The sequence below is a fragment of the Capricornis sumatraensis genome, chromosome 1, assembly GCF_032405125.1.
Source record: "Capricornis sumatraensis isolate serow.1 chromosome 1, serow.2, whole genome shotgun sequence".
In the NCBI taxonomy this organism is placed as follows: Eukaryota; Metazoa; Chordata; class Mammalia; order Artiodactyla; family Bovidae; genus Capricornis; species Capricornis sumatraensis.
This window is the reverse complement of record NC_091069.1, coordinates 217,285,541-217,304,110: the sequence shown is the minus strand read 5'-3', so window position 1 is coordinate 217,304,110 and position 18,570 is coordinate 217,285,541. Positions and strand designations below refer to the sequence as shown.

At 39.9% G+C, this 18,570-nt stretch overlaps 1 protein-coding gene across 5 annotated transcripts in view; it reads left to right on the top strand.

Moving 5' to 3' along the window:
• Positions 1-18,570, top strand: part of KCNAB1 (potassium voltage-gated channel subfamily A regulatory beta subunit 1) — a 458,084-nt gene that overhangs the window by 356,153 nt on the left and 83,361 nt on the right. The window lies entirely within an intron of this gene.

Sequence of the window (18,570 nt, the reverse complement as noted above, 5' to 3'; positions counted from 1 at the left end):
GATAGTGTTCTGTACAGTACGTTAGGAAATTTCATTCCATACCTGCAAAGCTGGGACTGTGTGGTTATATTACTGCCATTTCCTCAATGCCAAAGCCTGGATGGGAGCACCAGTGTCCAGGTGACACTGCCAGGAGCTCTTCTGGGCTTCTTCCATACCACAAGATAGTATACTCTCAGGATAGTACTATACTCTCAGTAGTATGCTCTCAGTATACTGTTATACCCTCAGTATAGTACAGAATATCCTTTCAAAGGTAAGGGACTCTATGTAGAGTTTGGATTAAATGGGATCTCCTAAAACTTAAGATATACCAACGTGGTTTCATGATTTAGTATTGCTTGCGCATTTTCTTATTTAACATGATAAATTTCTACATACAGTTACTGAAAAAGGAAGATCTCTGTAGCATAGTTAGAAATAGAGAGTCAGTGCATAAAAATTTTCATGCATAGTTCCACAAAAAATGCTAAAATACTTCATCTTCTTGATACGGCTATACATTTTCTCATTAGGAAAAGGACATTATAGATTAAAAAGAAAAAGCTGAAATCATTAACAGCTGGAAACCATCAAGTATGGATAAAATAAGCTAATCTTTATATGTAAATTCATAAAGCTACAGGGAAGCATGGGAACTGGGTTAATTTGAATGTAATAGGTTTGAGAAGTTTTTGAAAAATCTTTAGGTTTTTGCTAAATTATCCCTTATTTATTTCCTCAGTTTTAATTTCTCTACATTTCAAAAACTTCTTAGTCAAAGAGTTTGTGAACACTTTGTATTATATTCCAACTTTGAGTTTTTGTTAGTGATACTTAATACTATGAACATCGTGAAACTTACAACACAAGAGGGAGAATTTTGAAAGGACTGTTTTAAAAAATTTTTTTCATTCTTTTTCACAGTATATTATCCCTATCTTATTTTCATGAAGAGAGTTTCTTTGCCTCACTATGGAATTAAAATTTATTTCCTAACATATCCTGATAGTCCTATGAACACACATTTTTAAATGTACAGTTACACCAGAGTAACTCAAAATTATTACTGTTTGGGGGAGAATAACTCACTGAACTATCAAAGAAATATATCCCTGCACAAAGATAAAAATTTGCCATGAACTTTTTAGAGATAAAAGTAAGTGTAAAGGAGGTCACCTTGACTTTCAAACCTTGACAGCAGCATTTTTCCAGAGAGTTCTTATTCGTAGTAACTTACTATGGAAAGGCAATGTATAAAGCCAAGAATAAAAATATGTATTGCTGTATTCCAGGTCCCATGCTAGGAGTTCACAGAAAAAGAAAAAAAATATATGTATATATATGCTTTCAACCTTAATAATAGATCCTACTTCAGAATAAAACATTGAAACTATTTCAATTTGTCTAAAAAAACAGAAATTACCATTTAGCCCTAGTGTCCTGTAGTGTCTAATTTTATTTCAACACTGTGTTATTTCACCTGTGTTACTATTCTGTACATTTCTTTCTTTAGTTATAGTTGATTTATTATATTATATTGGTTTCAGGTATATAGCATAGTGATTCAATAGTTTTCTAGACTATACTCCATTTAAAATCATTATAAAATATTGACTATATTCCCTGCTCTATAAAATATATCCTTTAGCTTATTTATTTTATACATAATGGTTTGTACTTTAATCCCCTACCCCTTTCTTGCTCTCCTCCCTTTTTCTCCCTCCCCACTGGTAACCACTAGTTCATTCTCTATATCTGTAAGTCTGTTTCTGGTTTATTATATTCATTTGTTTATCTTATTTTTAGGTTCCGCATATGTGATAGCATACAGTATTTGCCTTTCTCTGTCTAACTTATTTAACTCAGCATAGTGCCCTCCAAGTCTATCCATGTTGCTGCAAATGGCAAAATTTCATTCTTTTTTATGGCTGAATAGTATCCCAGTGTGTGTTTGTGTGTGCACACACGTATATATACCACAGCTTTGTCCATTGATTTGTTGATGAACAATTACTTTGCTTCCATATCTTGGCTCTTATAAATAATGCTGCTCATAACATTGGGGTGCATATATCTTTCTGAATTATTGTTTTCATTTACTTTGGGTATATACTCAGGAGTGGAATTGCTGGATAATATGTTAGTTCTATTTTTAGTTTTTTGAGGAACCTATGTTCTGTTTTCCACAGTGGATATACCAATTTACATTTTCACCAACCATGTACTAGGGAGAAGGGTATGGCACCCCACTCCAATATTCCTTGCCTGGAGAATCTGCATGGACAGAGGAGCCTGGTGGGTTACAGTCCATGGGGTCACAAAGAGTCAGACTCAGTCAAGTGGCTAAGCATACACACACAGTCATTCTGAGAGGTATGAAGTGATATCTCGTTGTGGTTTCAATTTGTATTTCCCTGATGATTAGTGATGCTGAACATCTTTTCATGTGCCTATTGGCCATCTGTATGTCTTCTTTGGGAAAATATCTATTTGGGTTTTCTGCCCATTTTTTAGTCAGGTTATTTGTTTTTTGTTTTTTGGTTTTTTTTATATTGAGTTGTATAAACTGTTTATATATTTTGGCTATTAACCCCTTATCTGTCATATCATTTGTGGATATTTTCTCCCATTCTGTATGTTGTCTTTTCGTTTTGTTGATGGTTTCCTTTGCTGTGCAAATGCTTCTAAGTTTAATTAGGTTCCCTTGTTTATTTCTGCTTTTGTTTCCTTTGCCTGAAGAGACCAAAAAAGTATTGCTACAACTTATGTCAAAGAGTGTTCTGCCTATGTTTTCTTCTAGGAGTTTTATGGTTTCTGGTCTTACATTTAGGTCTTTAGCCCATTTTGAGTTTATTTTTGTATATGGTGTGAGAATATGTTCTAATTTTGTCCTTTTACATGTCCAGCTGTCCAGTTTTCCCAGCACCACTCATTTCTTATACAAGTGCTTCCAAAAGAACAAATGAACAAGACACATTAATGCTGTATGCTGATTATAAGTACCCTGGAAACTTTGCTGTAAGAAATAATTTTCAACATGTAAATATTAGTACAAAAAGATATGAGAAATTGACCAAGGAACCTTGGGCAATATACTAACTAAATATAAACACTGCCTCTTTTCCATGTTCAGGAAATAGGAAGAGCTATGATTTGTTAGAATCTTTGTTTATGAATAGATTTCCCAATAAAGCAATAAGAGTTTTTTTAAAATAACTTTTGCTTCTTATTATAAAAGTAATATTCATTTCAATAGTGTGGACAGAAGAGTAAAACTCCCTAGGAAGAAAAACTCATCAAAGAACTTTTGGTTTTATTTTATTTAAGAATTTCCTAACAGGCTCAAGGTGCTAAATCAATTCATTCGGGAGTCACATCCACATGAGAAAATGTAAGGAGCTTTAGCCATGGGTTTACATTATTATGTATCATTAATTCTAACATCTTAATGCGGGGAGTGGGTCATTGTTTTCTGGGGAAAGTTTAAGGCACTGAAATTACGTTCCTATGCTATGTGTACAGCAGCTCCTGCTTTATAGAACAAAACTGCCTCTTCTAAACTTCTTGCTCCACCATCCTTCATCCTGCTCCCATCGTTACTGCCTTGTCTTTAAACTTTACTGGTCAGAGTAATGGAGAAACTGAACAAAACGGTTCCAGGCAGATTTGCTCTGAAACAAATCTTAAAATGGAGCTAGCAGCATCCCTTGGCACTGAAAAGTACTTTAAATCAAAGAAAGAAGGAAAACCTCAAATATTTGTGCCTTCTCTATAAGGATCATAAAGGATGTAATGTCAATCCTAGCCATTTAACCCTCAAAACCTCCAGCCTTCAGACACGTATTAGAAAAGTCCACAGACTTTTCTAGAAGACCCAGCCCTATCCCAACCATGCCTAAGCTAGGATTAGGCTCCCCTTTGCCTTGTCCATTGGTACACTCTGCCCCTGTGTACTCTGTATGGTACACTTATACTCCCAAGGATACACCCAAGAATTCCTTCATTGACAGACAACTACAGCTCCTTATGGTTCAGCTCTCAGCCCTGGCTCTGAAGTTCTTAAGTGTTTGAGAGCTTACAGTCCAGAATGGCTCTATGCATGAGGTCTCATGGGAAGACAAGATTTAAACTGTCCTCTGATGGAGTTGGGAGAATCTGGAAGCAGGGAGATGGCCCAAGGGAGTGGCCTGTTCTTCTTCTATTAGAGGAAGTTTAGGGGCAGAAATAGATGTAAAGCTTACCATAAGGATGGTTCAGTAAGGAAGCATTTGGCAGAGAGGAATGTCGGAAGATTCATGGAGCAAGATATTGTTTGGTTTCAGAGCATTCAGAGTAAACACTAGACCATACCATTTGGCTGGAACAGGACACACGGGGGAGATGGGGAAGTCATTACCAGAAGAGAGCATGAGGCTGGGGAAAACCATGCCCTTGGATACCCCACCACTAACCAACCGTGGAAAGTCATTTTTCTACCCCTTCACTTCCTCATCTGTCCATCTGTGGAGTTCTTCAGATCTTGCAGAGCTGCCTGTGAATGAGAATACTTCTTAAAGTACGTGTCCTCTGCCTTGAGAGCCCACTTTTGTTCTGTGTAGACATTACCACTTTCTTGCCTAGTTGCCTTGCTATTTCAAGCTCTTTTATAAAGTACAGATGTGAAAGCAGCCCTTCATCGCCCCCCTCCCTGCTCAGACCTTGAACAGTGTTATTGGCTCTTGCCAGAAAAGGTAACCAGAGTAAAAATGTAAAGGCTAGGCTGTCATCACTTCTGTTATCCCAGGCCAGATGCTCATTAGCAATACACTGAAAGCCAAAAATGAGAGACCAGGCTGCAGCTTGGATCCAAAAATAAAGGCCAGGCTTGGTAGAGAACATCGGCAGATGCAAACCAGAACAACAAAGAATGCTTTGTCTGTACCATTTGAAAAAGATAGGGCCGTGAGCTGTGTCCCACATGCCCAGACATAGGTCTTCATCCAGTTTGTCTACCATGACCACAACGGGGTTGCTCAGAACATTGCTTTGCTACTTAGCCATTCACTCCGCTGCCTCACCAGTAGGAAGACAGCTGTATTCCATGCCCTCTGAGAAGGCACCAAAGGCGAAAGCCAATTCTTTACCTCTGTTACCTCTCTGTACATCTCAGGCCCGTTTTCTGAGACTTTCTCTCAGGCCAGATTTCTAGGGTGTCTGCTTTCTGTTTGTTTGGATCTTCCATCAATATGAACTCACTTAACCCAGCTTATTAAAAGAGCAGCACTCTTTCCATACCATATTGTGCTTAACAGTGGGAAGTTGGTTAAATCCTGGCTCCAGCTCCACCAATTACTGATTTATGGACTTTAGACAAGTAAATTAACCTAGAAGAGACCATAGGCAAGACATTCTCTAACTTAAATTGCACCAATGTTTTCTTAGGTCAGTCACCCAAGGCAATAGAAATAAAGGCAAAAATAAACAAATGGGACCTAATCAAACTTAGGTTTTGTGCAAAGTTTTTGCACAGCAAAGGAAACCATAAATGAAATAAAAGAACCATAAACGAAATAAAAGACATTTTCATTTTGGACTGGGAGAAAATATTTGCAAATGAAATGACCAACAAGGGCTTAATTTCCAAAACATATAAATAATTCCTATAATTCAATTAAAAAAAAAACAATTGAAAAATGAGCTGAAGACATAAATTGATATTTCTCCAAAGACATACAGGTGGCCAATAGGCATGTGATAAGATTCTCATCATCACTAATTATCAGAGAAATGCAAATCAAAACTACAATGAGGTACCAGCTCACACTAGTCTGAATGGCTATCATTTAAAAATCTTCAAATAGTAAATGATGGAGAAGGTGTGGAGAAAAGGGAACCCTCTTACACTGTTGGTGGGAATGTAAATTGGTGCAGCCACTATGGAGAACAGTATGGAGGTTCATCAAAAAACTAAAAATAGAGATGCCAAATGATCCAGCAATCCCACTCCTGGACATATATCCAGACAAAACTATAATTCAAAAAGATACATGTACCCCTATGTTCATAGCAGTATTGTTTACAATAACCAAGACATTAAAACAACCTAAATGTCCATCAACAGATGAATGGATAAAGAAAGTGTGATATTATATGTGTGTGTGTGTGTGTGTGTGTATGTGGAATGGAATGGATTGGGATGGAATATTACACAGCCATTTAAAATAATGAAATAACACCATTTATAGCCACATTGATAAACCTAGAGATGATCATACTAAGCAAAGTAAGTTAAAAAGAGAAAGACCAATACTATATGATTTCACTTATATGTGGAATCTAAAATATGACACAAATGAACATATCTATGAAACAGAAACAGACTCACAAACATAGAGACCAGACTTGTGGTTGGAGTGAGGGTTGGGGGAGAGAAGGTTTGGGAGTTTGGGATTAGCAGATACAAACCATTATATATGGGATGGATAAGTAACAAGATCCTCATATATAGCACAGGGAACTACATTCAATATCCATAAACCATAATGGAAAAGAATATGAAAAAATATTTATGTGTATAACTGAGTCACCTTGCTGTACAGCAGAAATTAACATAGCATTGTAAATTAACTATACATGAATAAATTTTTTTTTAAAATAGAATGATGGTCTTCAACCCTGGATGCAATTAGGATTATCTGAGGATCTTTTAAAAATTCTGATGCTGGGGTCCTGTTCCCAGAGATTCTGATGAAACTGGTCTGTTGAGGGACTAGGTCAGTAGAACCATTGAAAGTTCCCCCAGGATGTTCAAATATGCAGCCAGGCTTGAAAACCTCTGATCCAAGATAGTGAATCAAGGAAACAACCAACATGCTGCACATGTTCTCGTGTTCGAGACATTTCTTTCAGGACTGGATGCCTGAGTTTTTGAAGTGTTTGTTTACTGATTCAGTGAATGACTAAGTACCTACTATGTGTCAGTCTTCACTTCAGTGGCTAGAATTAAATACTAAGATTAAACTTGGTCCCTGCCCTCAGGACAGATGCAATCTGGTGAGGGTGTCATATGTGAAAAAAAAAAAAAAAAACCATGTAGTTACAATGTGATATGGTTGGTGTGGTTATAATGCTTTGTTCAGAGTAGTTGAATGGAATGAGTTCTTCTCCCTTCAAAGCCTAGACACAGAATCAAGACATCATAGTAATGAAGAAAGGTTAAGGCCCCAAATTTGATGTGTGATGAAACTTGAAATCCAGAGGTTGGGACTTTCCTGGGGTCACGGAGTTAATGCAACAGAGAACTAGAGGAGAGGAGGTGTTAAGGAAGTGTAGAAGCGCTGGACTCTGAAGCTGAAATTCTGGGTCCTGAAGAATAAGTAGAATTTGGATCTAAAGACATGGGTAAGGGTCTCATTCTCAGAAGACTCTGCCCATAGGTCAGAGGGGAAATGCACACAGGAAATGCCCTGGCCCTGATAGAGGAGATGGCCAACAGCTTATCACCTCATCCTCCAAATCAGCCCTGGCTTGGACTCACATTCTCTTTCCTGCTTTCCATGAAATTTGGGGGCACACTCCCACCCCCAGTTCTACCTCTCTCTGGAAATAATTCTATTCGAATGAGATAGTGAACACATTAATTTTGTGCAGCATGTAGTCTAAGTTCAGTGAGAGCTGCAGTTTGCATTGCCAACCTTAAATCCTTCAGTGATGTAACAGATGAATAACTCTAAACACCTCTAGATTAAATACCTCTCAACCATTTGGTCAGCTTTCACTGCATTAACCTGGAATCAATGTGTGCTCTATTTGCCAGACTTAAAAATTGTTAAATCCAGAATGCAGTGCATTGAATTGGCTCTGCATTCTCCCCTGGTTCTGACTTTAATGTTGTCCTTGAAGTCTCACCTTCTCTCACACCCTATATCCCTTTAATCAACAAATCCTATCACCTCTCCTTCAAAATCTATCAAAAACTCAAGTACTTCTGACCATCCTCAATTCCAGCACCTCAGACCAAACCACCTTCACGTCTCACCTAGATTGATCATGATAGCCTCCTCACTGGTGCTGGTGCCTCAACCTCAGAGGTGAGCTCTCAACACCACAGCACAGGTTCCTTTTCATAGAATCAGACTGTGTCTCTTCTCTATTCAAAATTCCTCTCCAAAGTCCTTCTTATGATTAAGATCACTCTATGCAATCTGTTCCCCATGACCCCACAGACCTCATCTTCTCTTCTCTGGCCATCGGTCTCCTCATTGACCTTGAACATTCCAAGTAAGCCCCCTCCACATTGTTCCCCCCTGCTGGAATGTTCTTCCTCAAGGTAGCTTCTTAACTAGCTCCTTAACTTTCTTTGGTTCTTTTTTCAAAAGCCACTTTCTTTGTGAGAATTATCTGGTCACCCCATGTAGAATCTCAACACCCACCCCCTGACATTTAGCTACCATATCCCACCTTATAAGCATGACTCTCTTTAACACTCATCAATCAACTTACACATTTCATATTTTACTTATGAAATTAACATTCATAAATAAATACCATATATTTAGCTTGTTTTTTCTCATTATTTTGTCTTGCCTCTTAAATCTGCTGCTCCATTATGGGAGAAATAATATTCTCACTGTTGTATCCTTATAATTTAAGTACAATGCCTGGCACAGAGTAGACTCAAATAGTGGACTTGTTGAATAAAAGAATGAATAAAAGTTAATTGTGATATAATAAATATTATAATTGCATTTTTATATTGCCTTCTTGAATATATCTAAAACATAAGCAAGTCAAACTGCAGTGTAGAAAATAGAAGCCACCAAATCTACAACCCTCAGTTCAGTTCAGTTCAGTTCAGTTGCGTTCAGTTGCTCAGTCATGTGTGACTCTTTGTGACCCCATGGACTGCAACATGCCAGGCTTCCCTGTCCATCACCAACTCTCAGAGCCTACTTAAACTCATGTCCATCAAGTCAGTGATGCCATCCAACCATCTCATCCTCTGTCGTCCCCTTCTCCTCCCGCCATTAATCTTCCCAGCATCAGGGAGTTTTCCAATGAGTCAGTTCTTCACAGCAGGTGGCCAAAGTATTGGAGCTTCAGCTTCAGCATCAGTCCTTCCAATGAATATTCAGGGTTGATTTCCTTTAGGATGGGCAGGTTGGATATCCTTGCAGTCCAAGGGACTCTCAAGACTTCTCCAACACCACAGTTCAAAAACATCAATTCTTTGGTGCTCAGCTTTCTTACAATCCAACACTCACATCCATACATGGCTACTGGAAAAACCATAGCTTTGACTAGATGGACCTTTGTCAGAAAAGTAATGTCTCTGCTTTTTAATATGCTGTCTCAGTGAGTTCAGTTCAGTCACTCAGTCATGTCCGACTCTTTGCGACCCCATGAATCGTAGCATGCCAGGCCTGCCTGTCCATCACCAACTCCCGGAGTTCACTCAGACTCATGTCCATTGATTCCATGATGCCATCTAGCCATCTCATCCTCTGTTGTCCGCTTCTCCTCCTGCCCCCAATCCCTCCCAGCATCAAAGTCTTTTCCAATGAGTCAACTCTTCACATGAGGTGGCCAAAGTACTGGAGTTTCAGCTTTAGCATCATTCCCTCCAAAGAAATCCCAGGGCTGATCTCCTTTAGGATGGACTGGTTGGATCTCCTTGCAGTCCAAGGGACTCTCAAGGGTCTTCTCCAACACCACAGCTCAAAAGCATCAATTCTTCAGCGCTCAGCTTTCTTCACAGTCCAACTCTCACATCCATACATGACCACTGGAAAAACCATAGCCTTGACTAGATGGACCTTTGTTGGCAAAGTAATGTCCCTGCTTTTCAATATGCTATCTAGGTTGGTCATAACTTTTCTTCCAAGGAGTAAGCATCTTTTAATTTCATGGCTGCAATCACCATCTGCAGTGATTTTGGAACCCCAAAAAATGAAGTCTGACACTGTTTCCACTGTTTCCCCCCATCTATTTCCCATGAAGTGATAGGACCAGATGCCATGATCTTCGTTTTTTGAGTGCTGAGCTTTAAGCCAACTTTTTCACTCTCCTCTTTCACTTTCATCAAGAGGCTTTTTAGTTGCTCTTCACTTTCTGCCATAAGGGTGGTGTCATCTGCATATCTGAGGTTATTGATATTTCTCCCGGCAATCTTGATTCCAGCTTGTGTTTCTTCCAGTCCAGCATTTCTCATGATGTACTCTGCATAGAAGTTAAATAAGCAGGGTGACAATATACAGCCTTGACATACTCCTTTTCCTATTTGGAACCAGGCTGTTGTTCCATGTCCAGTTCTAACTGTTGCTTCCTGACCTGCATATAGGTTTCTCAAGAGGCAGGTCAGGTGGTCTGGTATTCCCATCTCTTAAAGAATTTTCCACAGTTTATTGTGAGCCACACACTCAAAGGCTTTGGCATAGTCAATAAAGCAGAAATAGATGTTTTTCTGGAACTCTCTTGCTTTTTCGATGATCCAGCAGATGTTGACAATTTGATCTCTGGTTCCTCTACCTTTTCTAAAACCAGCTGGAACATCAGGGAGTTCACGGTTTACGTATTGCTGAAGCCTGGCTTGGAGAATTTTGAGCATTACTTTACTAGCGTGTGAGATGAGTGCAATTGTGTAGTAGTTTGAGCATTCTTTGGCATTGCCTTTCTTTGGGATTGGAATGAAAACTGACCTTTTCCAGTCCTGTGGCCACTGCTGAGTTTTCCAAATTTGCTGGCATATTGAGTGCAGCACTTTCACAGCATCATCTTTCATGATCTGAAATAGCTCAACTGGAATTCCATCACCTGCACTAGCTTTGTTTATAGTGATGTTTTCTAAGGCCCTCTTGACTTCACATTCCAGCATGTCTGGCTCTAGGTGTGTCTAGGTTGGTCATAGCTTTTCTTCCAAGGAACAGTTGTCTTTTAATCTCATGGCTGCAGTTACCATCTGCAGTGATTTTGGAGCCCAAGAAAATAAAGTCTTTTACTGTTTCCACTGTTTCCCCATCTATTTGGCATGTAGTGATGGGACTGGATGCCATGATCTCCAATTTTTTTTGAATGTTGAGCTTAAAGCCAGCTTTTTTCACTCTCCTCTTTCACTTTCATCAAGAGGCTCCTTAGCTCCTCTTCGCTCTCTGCCATAAAGATGGTGTCATCTGCATATCTGAGGTTATTGATATTTTTCTTGGCTGTCTTGACTCCCGCTTGTGCTTCATCTAGCCTGGCATTTTGCATGATTTACTCTGCATATAAGTTAAATAAGCAGGGTGATAATATACAGCTTTGATGTTCTCCTTTCCCAATTTGGAACCAGTCAGTTGTTCCATTCCCGGTCCGAACTGTTGCTTCTTGACCTGCATACAGATTTCTCAGGAGGCAGGTAAGGTGGTCTGGTATTCCCATCTCTTCAAGTGTTTCCCACAGTTTGTTGTGATCCACACAGTCAAAGGCTTTAGTGTAATCAATGAAGCAGAAATAGATGTTTTCCTGGAATTCTCTTGCTTTTTCTATGATCCAACGGATGATCTAAACCCAAATTGAGGGACATTCTGTCAAATACTTGATCAATGTCAAGATTATGAAAGACAGACAAGGAAAGACACAACAGAGGACACTAAGAAGGCATGAAAACTTAATGCAATGTTGTGTCCTGTATAGGATCCTGGAACAGAAATAGAGGACAATGAAATTTAAAGGTCTGTAGTTTAGTTACTAGTACTGTACCAGTGTTAGTTGGCCAGTTATGATGATTGCACCCGAGTGATGTGAGATGTTAAAGGGCCAAGGAGGCAGCCTACCTATAGAGATATGGCAGTTAAACTGTCGGGGGGTGGGGGGTCGGGGGTGGGGGTGGGGGTGGGTGGGTGTTGAGATTCTACATGGATGACCAGATAAAGTTCACAAAGAAAGTGGCTTTTGAAAAAAGACCCAAATGTTACTACTTCTGAATATCTAAATATTTCTTCACATAAGCAAGGAGATCATTTAAATGATAAGCATGTTTCCTTATGCTTAGCAATTGCCCAGTAAACCACCAACGAGGTAATTAAGTAACCAAAGACAGAGGGGTGTGTGTGTGTGTGTGTGTGTGTGTGTGCGTGCGTGCATATGTGTATAAAGCCAGTTTTCATTTTCTTTTTACATTTTACTGATCATTTTCTATGCTCTGATAGGTATGCCAAGGGCCTCGAATAGAGGTTTTCAAAGCATATATTCCTTTGTACACAAAGGAATTTCATCAGAAGACACAATAACAGTTCAAAGTTCTCCTTATACTCCCTCTGCTTGAAAAAGTTAGAAACAAGTGTCAGTTAAGTAAAATGATCTTCTAAATAGCATCTCACTAATTTGAAACGTCACAGTGAAATAATCATATGCCATCCTAGGTCTCAAGAAGGTGTGTTCTCATTAGAGGCAGAAAAATGATCAAGGAAACTGCCACAGAAGTTTTCTGAGAATTATATTAAGTAATAAACCACCTTAGATCTTGCAAAGAGGGGTAGTAGAAATAAAATCACACAAGTAGAATTTTCCTGTCTGAAAAACTGCCACTCAGTCCTTCTCCATCCTGGGGGAATACATCCTATTTGTAAGTGTCAGCTCTTCCTTGTGGTTGGTGGTGGACCCTGCCTATACTGTGCCCCTCTAATCCCCAGGAGCCTTGCAGCCAGGGACAAGGACTTTCCCCACCCTTCTCCAGGAGAGGGCACAGCTATGTAGGATATAGGGGTGAAGAGAAACACATCAATCACATAAGGGTTAGAACTGAAGACTGTTGATGAGCATTTTTCATGTTTCTATAAATCAAAATATACATGTTTATTTCATGGGAAACTATCCCAGTACTTTAATGATAGCCAAAAAGCCAATTCAATTCAATTTAACCAGATAATTATCAACCATTTTCCAAGGACTCTTTTATTCTAAGACTGTGGAGGTAAGAAGATAAATGAAATAAAGCCCTATACCTCAAATAGCTTATGCTCCAGTAAAAGATTTAAAGTTTGTAAACAAATAACTATAAAAATAAATAGCAAATGTTTAAAAGGTCAGGGAGGTAGCCTACTTAAATCAAATAAGCTGAATGGAAGAATGACAGAATCCCCAAAATGGAACCAGACTCTTCATTTTTACTAAATTATGGTGTGGCTATATGTGTGTGTGTGTGTGTGTGTATAATACCTATATTTTATTTTATATTTAAAAATTTAAACTAAAACTGAAAAAGAAAAACATTTATTATTATTGTTATCATATAATTCATTAATGCTCTGACATGGAATCAGAAACCTGATGTCTTTTCTTCTGTACCAAAATGTCAGCCAGGTCTTTTTACTGTAATGTATGGTATGAAGACTTAAATATGTAAACTAGTGTTGGTAATATTTTTTCGGCTTAATTTTGGAATAAAACTGCTCCTAAACATAAGCTTTTCCCAACATGGCTAGGTTCTTATAAGGAGGGTTATATCCTCCAAGATGGAAATACTATTCTAGCTTTCAGTGTTGCCATAGTATTCAATACCATTTTGTAGTACAGTTTGGTAACTTCATAGCCTTTCATTTGTACTATCAAAAATTAAGAAAGGTATGGCAGAAAGTGAAGAGGAACTAAAAAGCCTCTTGATGAAAGTGAAAGAAGAGAGTGAAAAAGTTGGCTTAAAGCTCAACATTGAGAAAATGAAGATCATGGCATCTTGTCCCATCACTTCATGGGAAATAGATGGGGAAACAGTGGAAAGAGTATCAGACTTTATTTTTTTGGGCTCCAAAATCACTGCAGATGGTGATTGCAGCCATGAAATTAAAAGACGCTTACTCCTTGGAAGGAAAGTTATGACCAACCTAGATAGCATATTAAAAAGCAGAGACACTACTTTGCTAACAAAGGTCCATCTAGCCAAGGTTATGGTTTTTCCGGTGGTCATGTATGGATGTGAGAGTTGGACTGTGAAGAAAGCTGAGTGCCGAAGAATTGATGCTTTTGAACTGTGGTGTTGGAGAAGACTCTTGAGAGTCTCTTGGACTGCAAGGAGATCCAACCAGTCCATTCTGAAGGAGACCAGTCCTGGGTGTTCATTGGAAGGACTGATGCTGAGGCTGAAACTCCAATACTTTGGCCACCTCATGAAAAGAGTTGACTCATTGGAAAAGACCCTTATGTTGGGAGGGATTGGGGGCAGGAGGAGAAGGGGATGATAGAGGATGAGATGGCTGCATGGCATCACTGACTTGATGCACAAGAGTTTGGGTGAACTCCGGGAGTTGGTGATGGACAAGGAGGCCTGGCATGCTGCGATTCATGGGGTCACAAAGAGTTGGACACGACTGAGTGATTGAACTGAACTGACTGAAGCTGAATAAGCTGAAGAATTGATGCTTTCGAATTGTGGTCCCAGAGAAGACTCTTGAGAGTCCATTGGACTGCAGGGAGGTCCAACCAGTCCATTCTAAAGGAGATTAGCCCTGGGTGTTCTTTGGAAGGAATGATGCTAAAGCTGAAACTCCAGTACTTTGGCCACCTCATGTAAAGAGTTGACTCACTGGAAAAGACTGATGCTGGGAGGGATTGTGGGCAGGAGGAAAAGGGGACGACAGAAGATGAGATGGCTGGATGGCATCACTGACTCGATGGACGTGAGTCTGAGTGAACTCCGGGAGTTGATGATGGACAGGGAGGCCTGGCATGCTGCGATTCATGGGGTCGCAAAGAGTCGGACACGAGTGAATGACTGAACTGAACTGATGCTGAAGCTGAAGCTCTAACACTTTGGCCACCTGATGCAAAGAGCCGACTCATTGGAAAAGACTCTGATGCTGGGAAAGATTGAAGGCAAAGAAGGGGGCAACAGAGGATGAGATGGTTGGATGGCATCACCGACTCAATGCACATGAATTTGAGCAAACTCCAGGAGATAGTGAAGGACCAGGAAGCCTGGCATGCTGCAGTCTACGGGGTCAGAAAGAGTTGGACACAACTTAGCGACAGAGCAACAACAAGCTAATTAATGCTGGTTTGTTTTCTTAAAGCATGAAATCCAGTATTCAAAGGCCCTATTTTGGAAATTAAATTTCAGGTCACCATTTTCATATCTGGGAACTGACTGCAATGTTGAAAGAGTGAACCAAATTATTCTTTAATAAATGAATTTTCCAGACTATGTTGTCAGAACTGAGAAAAGCATATGAGGTATTTGTGTAAATTATTCTGAATGTCCCAATAGAAAACTATCCACAAGGTTTCGAAGACGTATAATGTCAGCAAGAAGCTTGGAACTTTGAGTCAATCTTTGCTGCTAAATGAATATGGGACTGCTTCCTTTGATGATATGAACAGTTAGGGGAAAAAAGCTCTCCAAGATCACAGCACAAGTAAGCCAGCAAATTCATTAAGCAAACACTGACCTGATTCTTCTCCAAGATATAGAAGAATAGCTGATTCATGATATTAATTACCAAATCCATGGCTTGTTTCCTTTTAGCTTTTTAGCCCAAAGCCATTCCTGATAAATGAGGAAATTAATGGACTTATGCTTAGTGCCCCTTCAAAATACTGCCACCTCAGATCTGTTGCTTGACAAGTCCAAGCTTAACTCTGCCCTTTGTGAGAGCCCGATCTGTAGTAACACAATTTGGAACACTGCCTTGTATATCGGAGAAGGCAATGGCACCACACTCCAGTACTCTTGCCTGGAAAATCCCATGGGTGGAGGAGCCTGGTAGGCTGCAGTCCATGGGGTCGCTAAGAGTTGGACACGACTGAGCGACTTCACTTTCGCTTTTCACTTTCATGCATTGGAGAAGGAAATGGCAACCCACTCCAATGTTCTTGCCTGGAGAATCCCAGGGATGGGGGAGCCTGGTGGGCTGCCATCTATGGGGTTGCACAGAGCCGGACATGACTGAAGTGACTTAGCAGCAGCAGCTTTCTATATCCAATGGTCTGAGACCCTTCTCATCACAAAGTAATTTTGACGTTTTGCCTTGCAGAGACTCCTTGTTCAAAAATTCTTTAACCCCTCCAAAATTCTCAAAGCATCACAAATAAATATAGCTAATAGTGTGCTGCTACTGCTGCTGCTAAGTCGCTTCAGTCGTGTCCAACTCTGTGCAACCCCATAGATGGAAGCCCACCAGGCTCCCCCGACCCTGGGATTCTCCAGGCAAGAACACTGGAGTGGGTTGCCATTTCCTTCTCAAATGCTTGAAAGTGAAAAGTGAAAGTGAAATTGCTCAGTCGTGTCCAACTCTTCCTGAGCCCATGGACTGCAGCCTACCAGGCTCCTCCGTCCATGGGATTTTCCAGGCAAGAGTACTGGAGTGGGGTGCCATTGCCTTCTCCAATAGTGTGCTATTATTTATATATATGAGCTCATTTACTGCAATAGAAAATGCGACCAATAATTTAACTTATCCTGAAAGTTCTCAGCCAGATTTTCAACATGCTGAGCAGCAATGTTTCTGATTATAGGAAAATTTGCAAGTGCTTGTTTATGCTCTGGAGACATAATTTCTGCTACATTCAAAAGAAACTCTTTTGTAAAAGTGTTGTCTGTAAAACAGTTTCATTGCCCAGGCAATTTTTTCACTTAATAGAGAACTGCACTTCACAGCAGATCTTTTATTTTATTCTCATTCAAAACAAACACTGCCATTTCTTCAGTCCATCAAGTTCCCAAATGCCCATCTTTTCTGTACAATAGCAGTCATGGCTTATTTTATTATGGTGCCTTAAGTTGTAATTTTTCTGTTGTAAACATTCTTTGTTTATAACAAAGAATTTTGTTGGAAATTCTTCACATCTACCAAAAAAGTGCACCCCTATTTCTTCTTGAAATACTGAACTCTGATTTTTAGGAGATACACAAGTCCCCTTTTCTCTAAATTTTACAATAAATAAATAGCAGTAAACACATGGGAGTAAATAACAACTGCCATTTGATCTCAGTGTTGAAAATACAAAGAAAGGTGTATGACCTTTGAATAAACAGGGAGGGCATCTCCCCTCAGATTCAGGGCATTTCATCTATGTGGGGACACTGATCCTCTGTCATTAAGAGAAGCTAGAAATCAGAAATTTAAAAGAAAAATCTCCCAAGATTAAGCAGATTAATCTCCTAAATTATCAAAATGTTGGTAACTTTTATTAAAATACCAAGTGGGACAACATTGTTCTTGCTGGGCACAACAAGTCTGCAAACTGAGAGCAATCTGTAAATCTCCCATTTACAACCTCTGGGGATGGAGAGAGTACCAGTAAAATAATATATGTCCTCCCTTTGTTTAGTCCCTAAGAACTAAGAAGAAAAAAGGTACAGTTACATCAACATGCTTCTATGGGGGTATGAATCCAAATACCATAATTAATTTTGGAAATTTACTGATGAGGTGGCAAAATGCGGTGAGAAAGATATCCTCCTCGAAGCCCAGCACATGTGGCGAATCCTGAGTATATCACTTATTAGTTTGGTTGATGCTAGCTAGAGTCATCATCTAGAAATTGGGATAATAAAATTACCTTGTAAGTTTGTTAAAATTCGTAGTGATGAAAGCATGCATGTTTCTCAGTGTACTATTGGCATTTGGAAGATGTTCCATAAATGGTAGCTATCCTATTATTGCAAAACATAAGTTTCCAACAACATTTCTTTGTTGCCCCCAAATATGAACTGCGCCCAGTCACCTCCTGTCACCCCTCCCTCTCCACATCATGTTCCCTCACCTGGCGCAGAAGCCCACGCCACAGCTCATCAGCCCACTCAAGTGTTCTACTCACTTCCCTCGCCTGCGCTCTTACTTGTGCCTGGAATTCCTTTTCCTCCCTTCTTCATTCATCTACTTCCTTTGAGACTCAACCTCTTCTCAGAAGTCTTTCTTGAGGGCCACCTCTTTCCAGTCAGAGTAGAGCACTCCTTCCCCTCCCGCCTTGTATTTGCCTTCATCATATCATTTGTCAACTGTGAGGGCTTGCCGGGTGACTCCGTGGTAAAGAATCCTCCTGCCAATGCAGGAGATGTGAGTTTGAGCCCTCAGTCAGGAAGATCCCCTGGAGAAGGAAAGGGTAACCCACTCCAGTATTCTTGCCTGGAAAACCCCATGGACAGAGGAGCCCAGTGGGCTGCAGTCCACAGGGTCACAAAGAGTCAGACAATGACTTAGTGACTAAATGACAGCAGTTGTCAGTTGTGAGATCTTGGAACAGAGGAACTAGGGCAATCACCTCACTATACTGAGCACGTGAGTGCAGTGCCTTTGCCTGCCAGGTAATTAGAGCTCAAAAAAAAAAAAAAAGAGAGAGGATCAAGGAGAGAATTATGAATGAGTCAGGTGACTATAGACCCGAGAGGCAATAGCCCACTCAGTGCCTGATTCTCTCTTGCTTTACAAATGCAGATCTTGGGCAACTGGTTATGCCTCTCCTGCTTGCCTTCCTGAATCTCACTCAGCAGCTACTGCCTCTATCCCACCCCAAAGCCAATGGGAATTTCCATTCTGGAGCGGCAGGTCATAAGAGAGGAAAAAGCTTTACTGTTACCCCTTGCAGTTTGGAAGTGGGGATGGAAGAACCTCTGAGAGGGTTCCTTTTGAAAGGGAATAG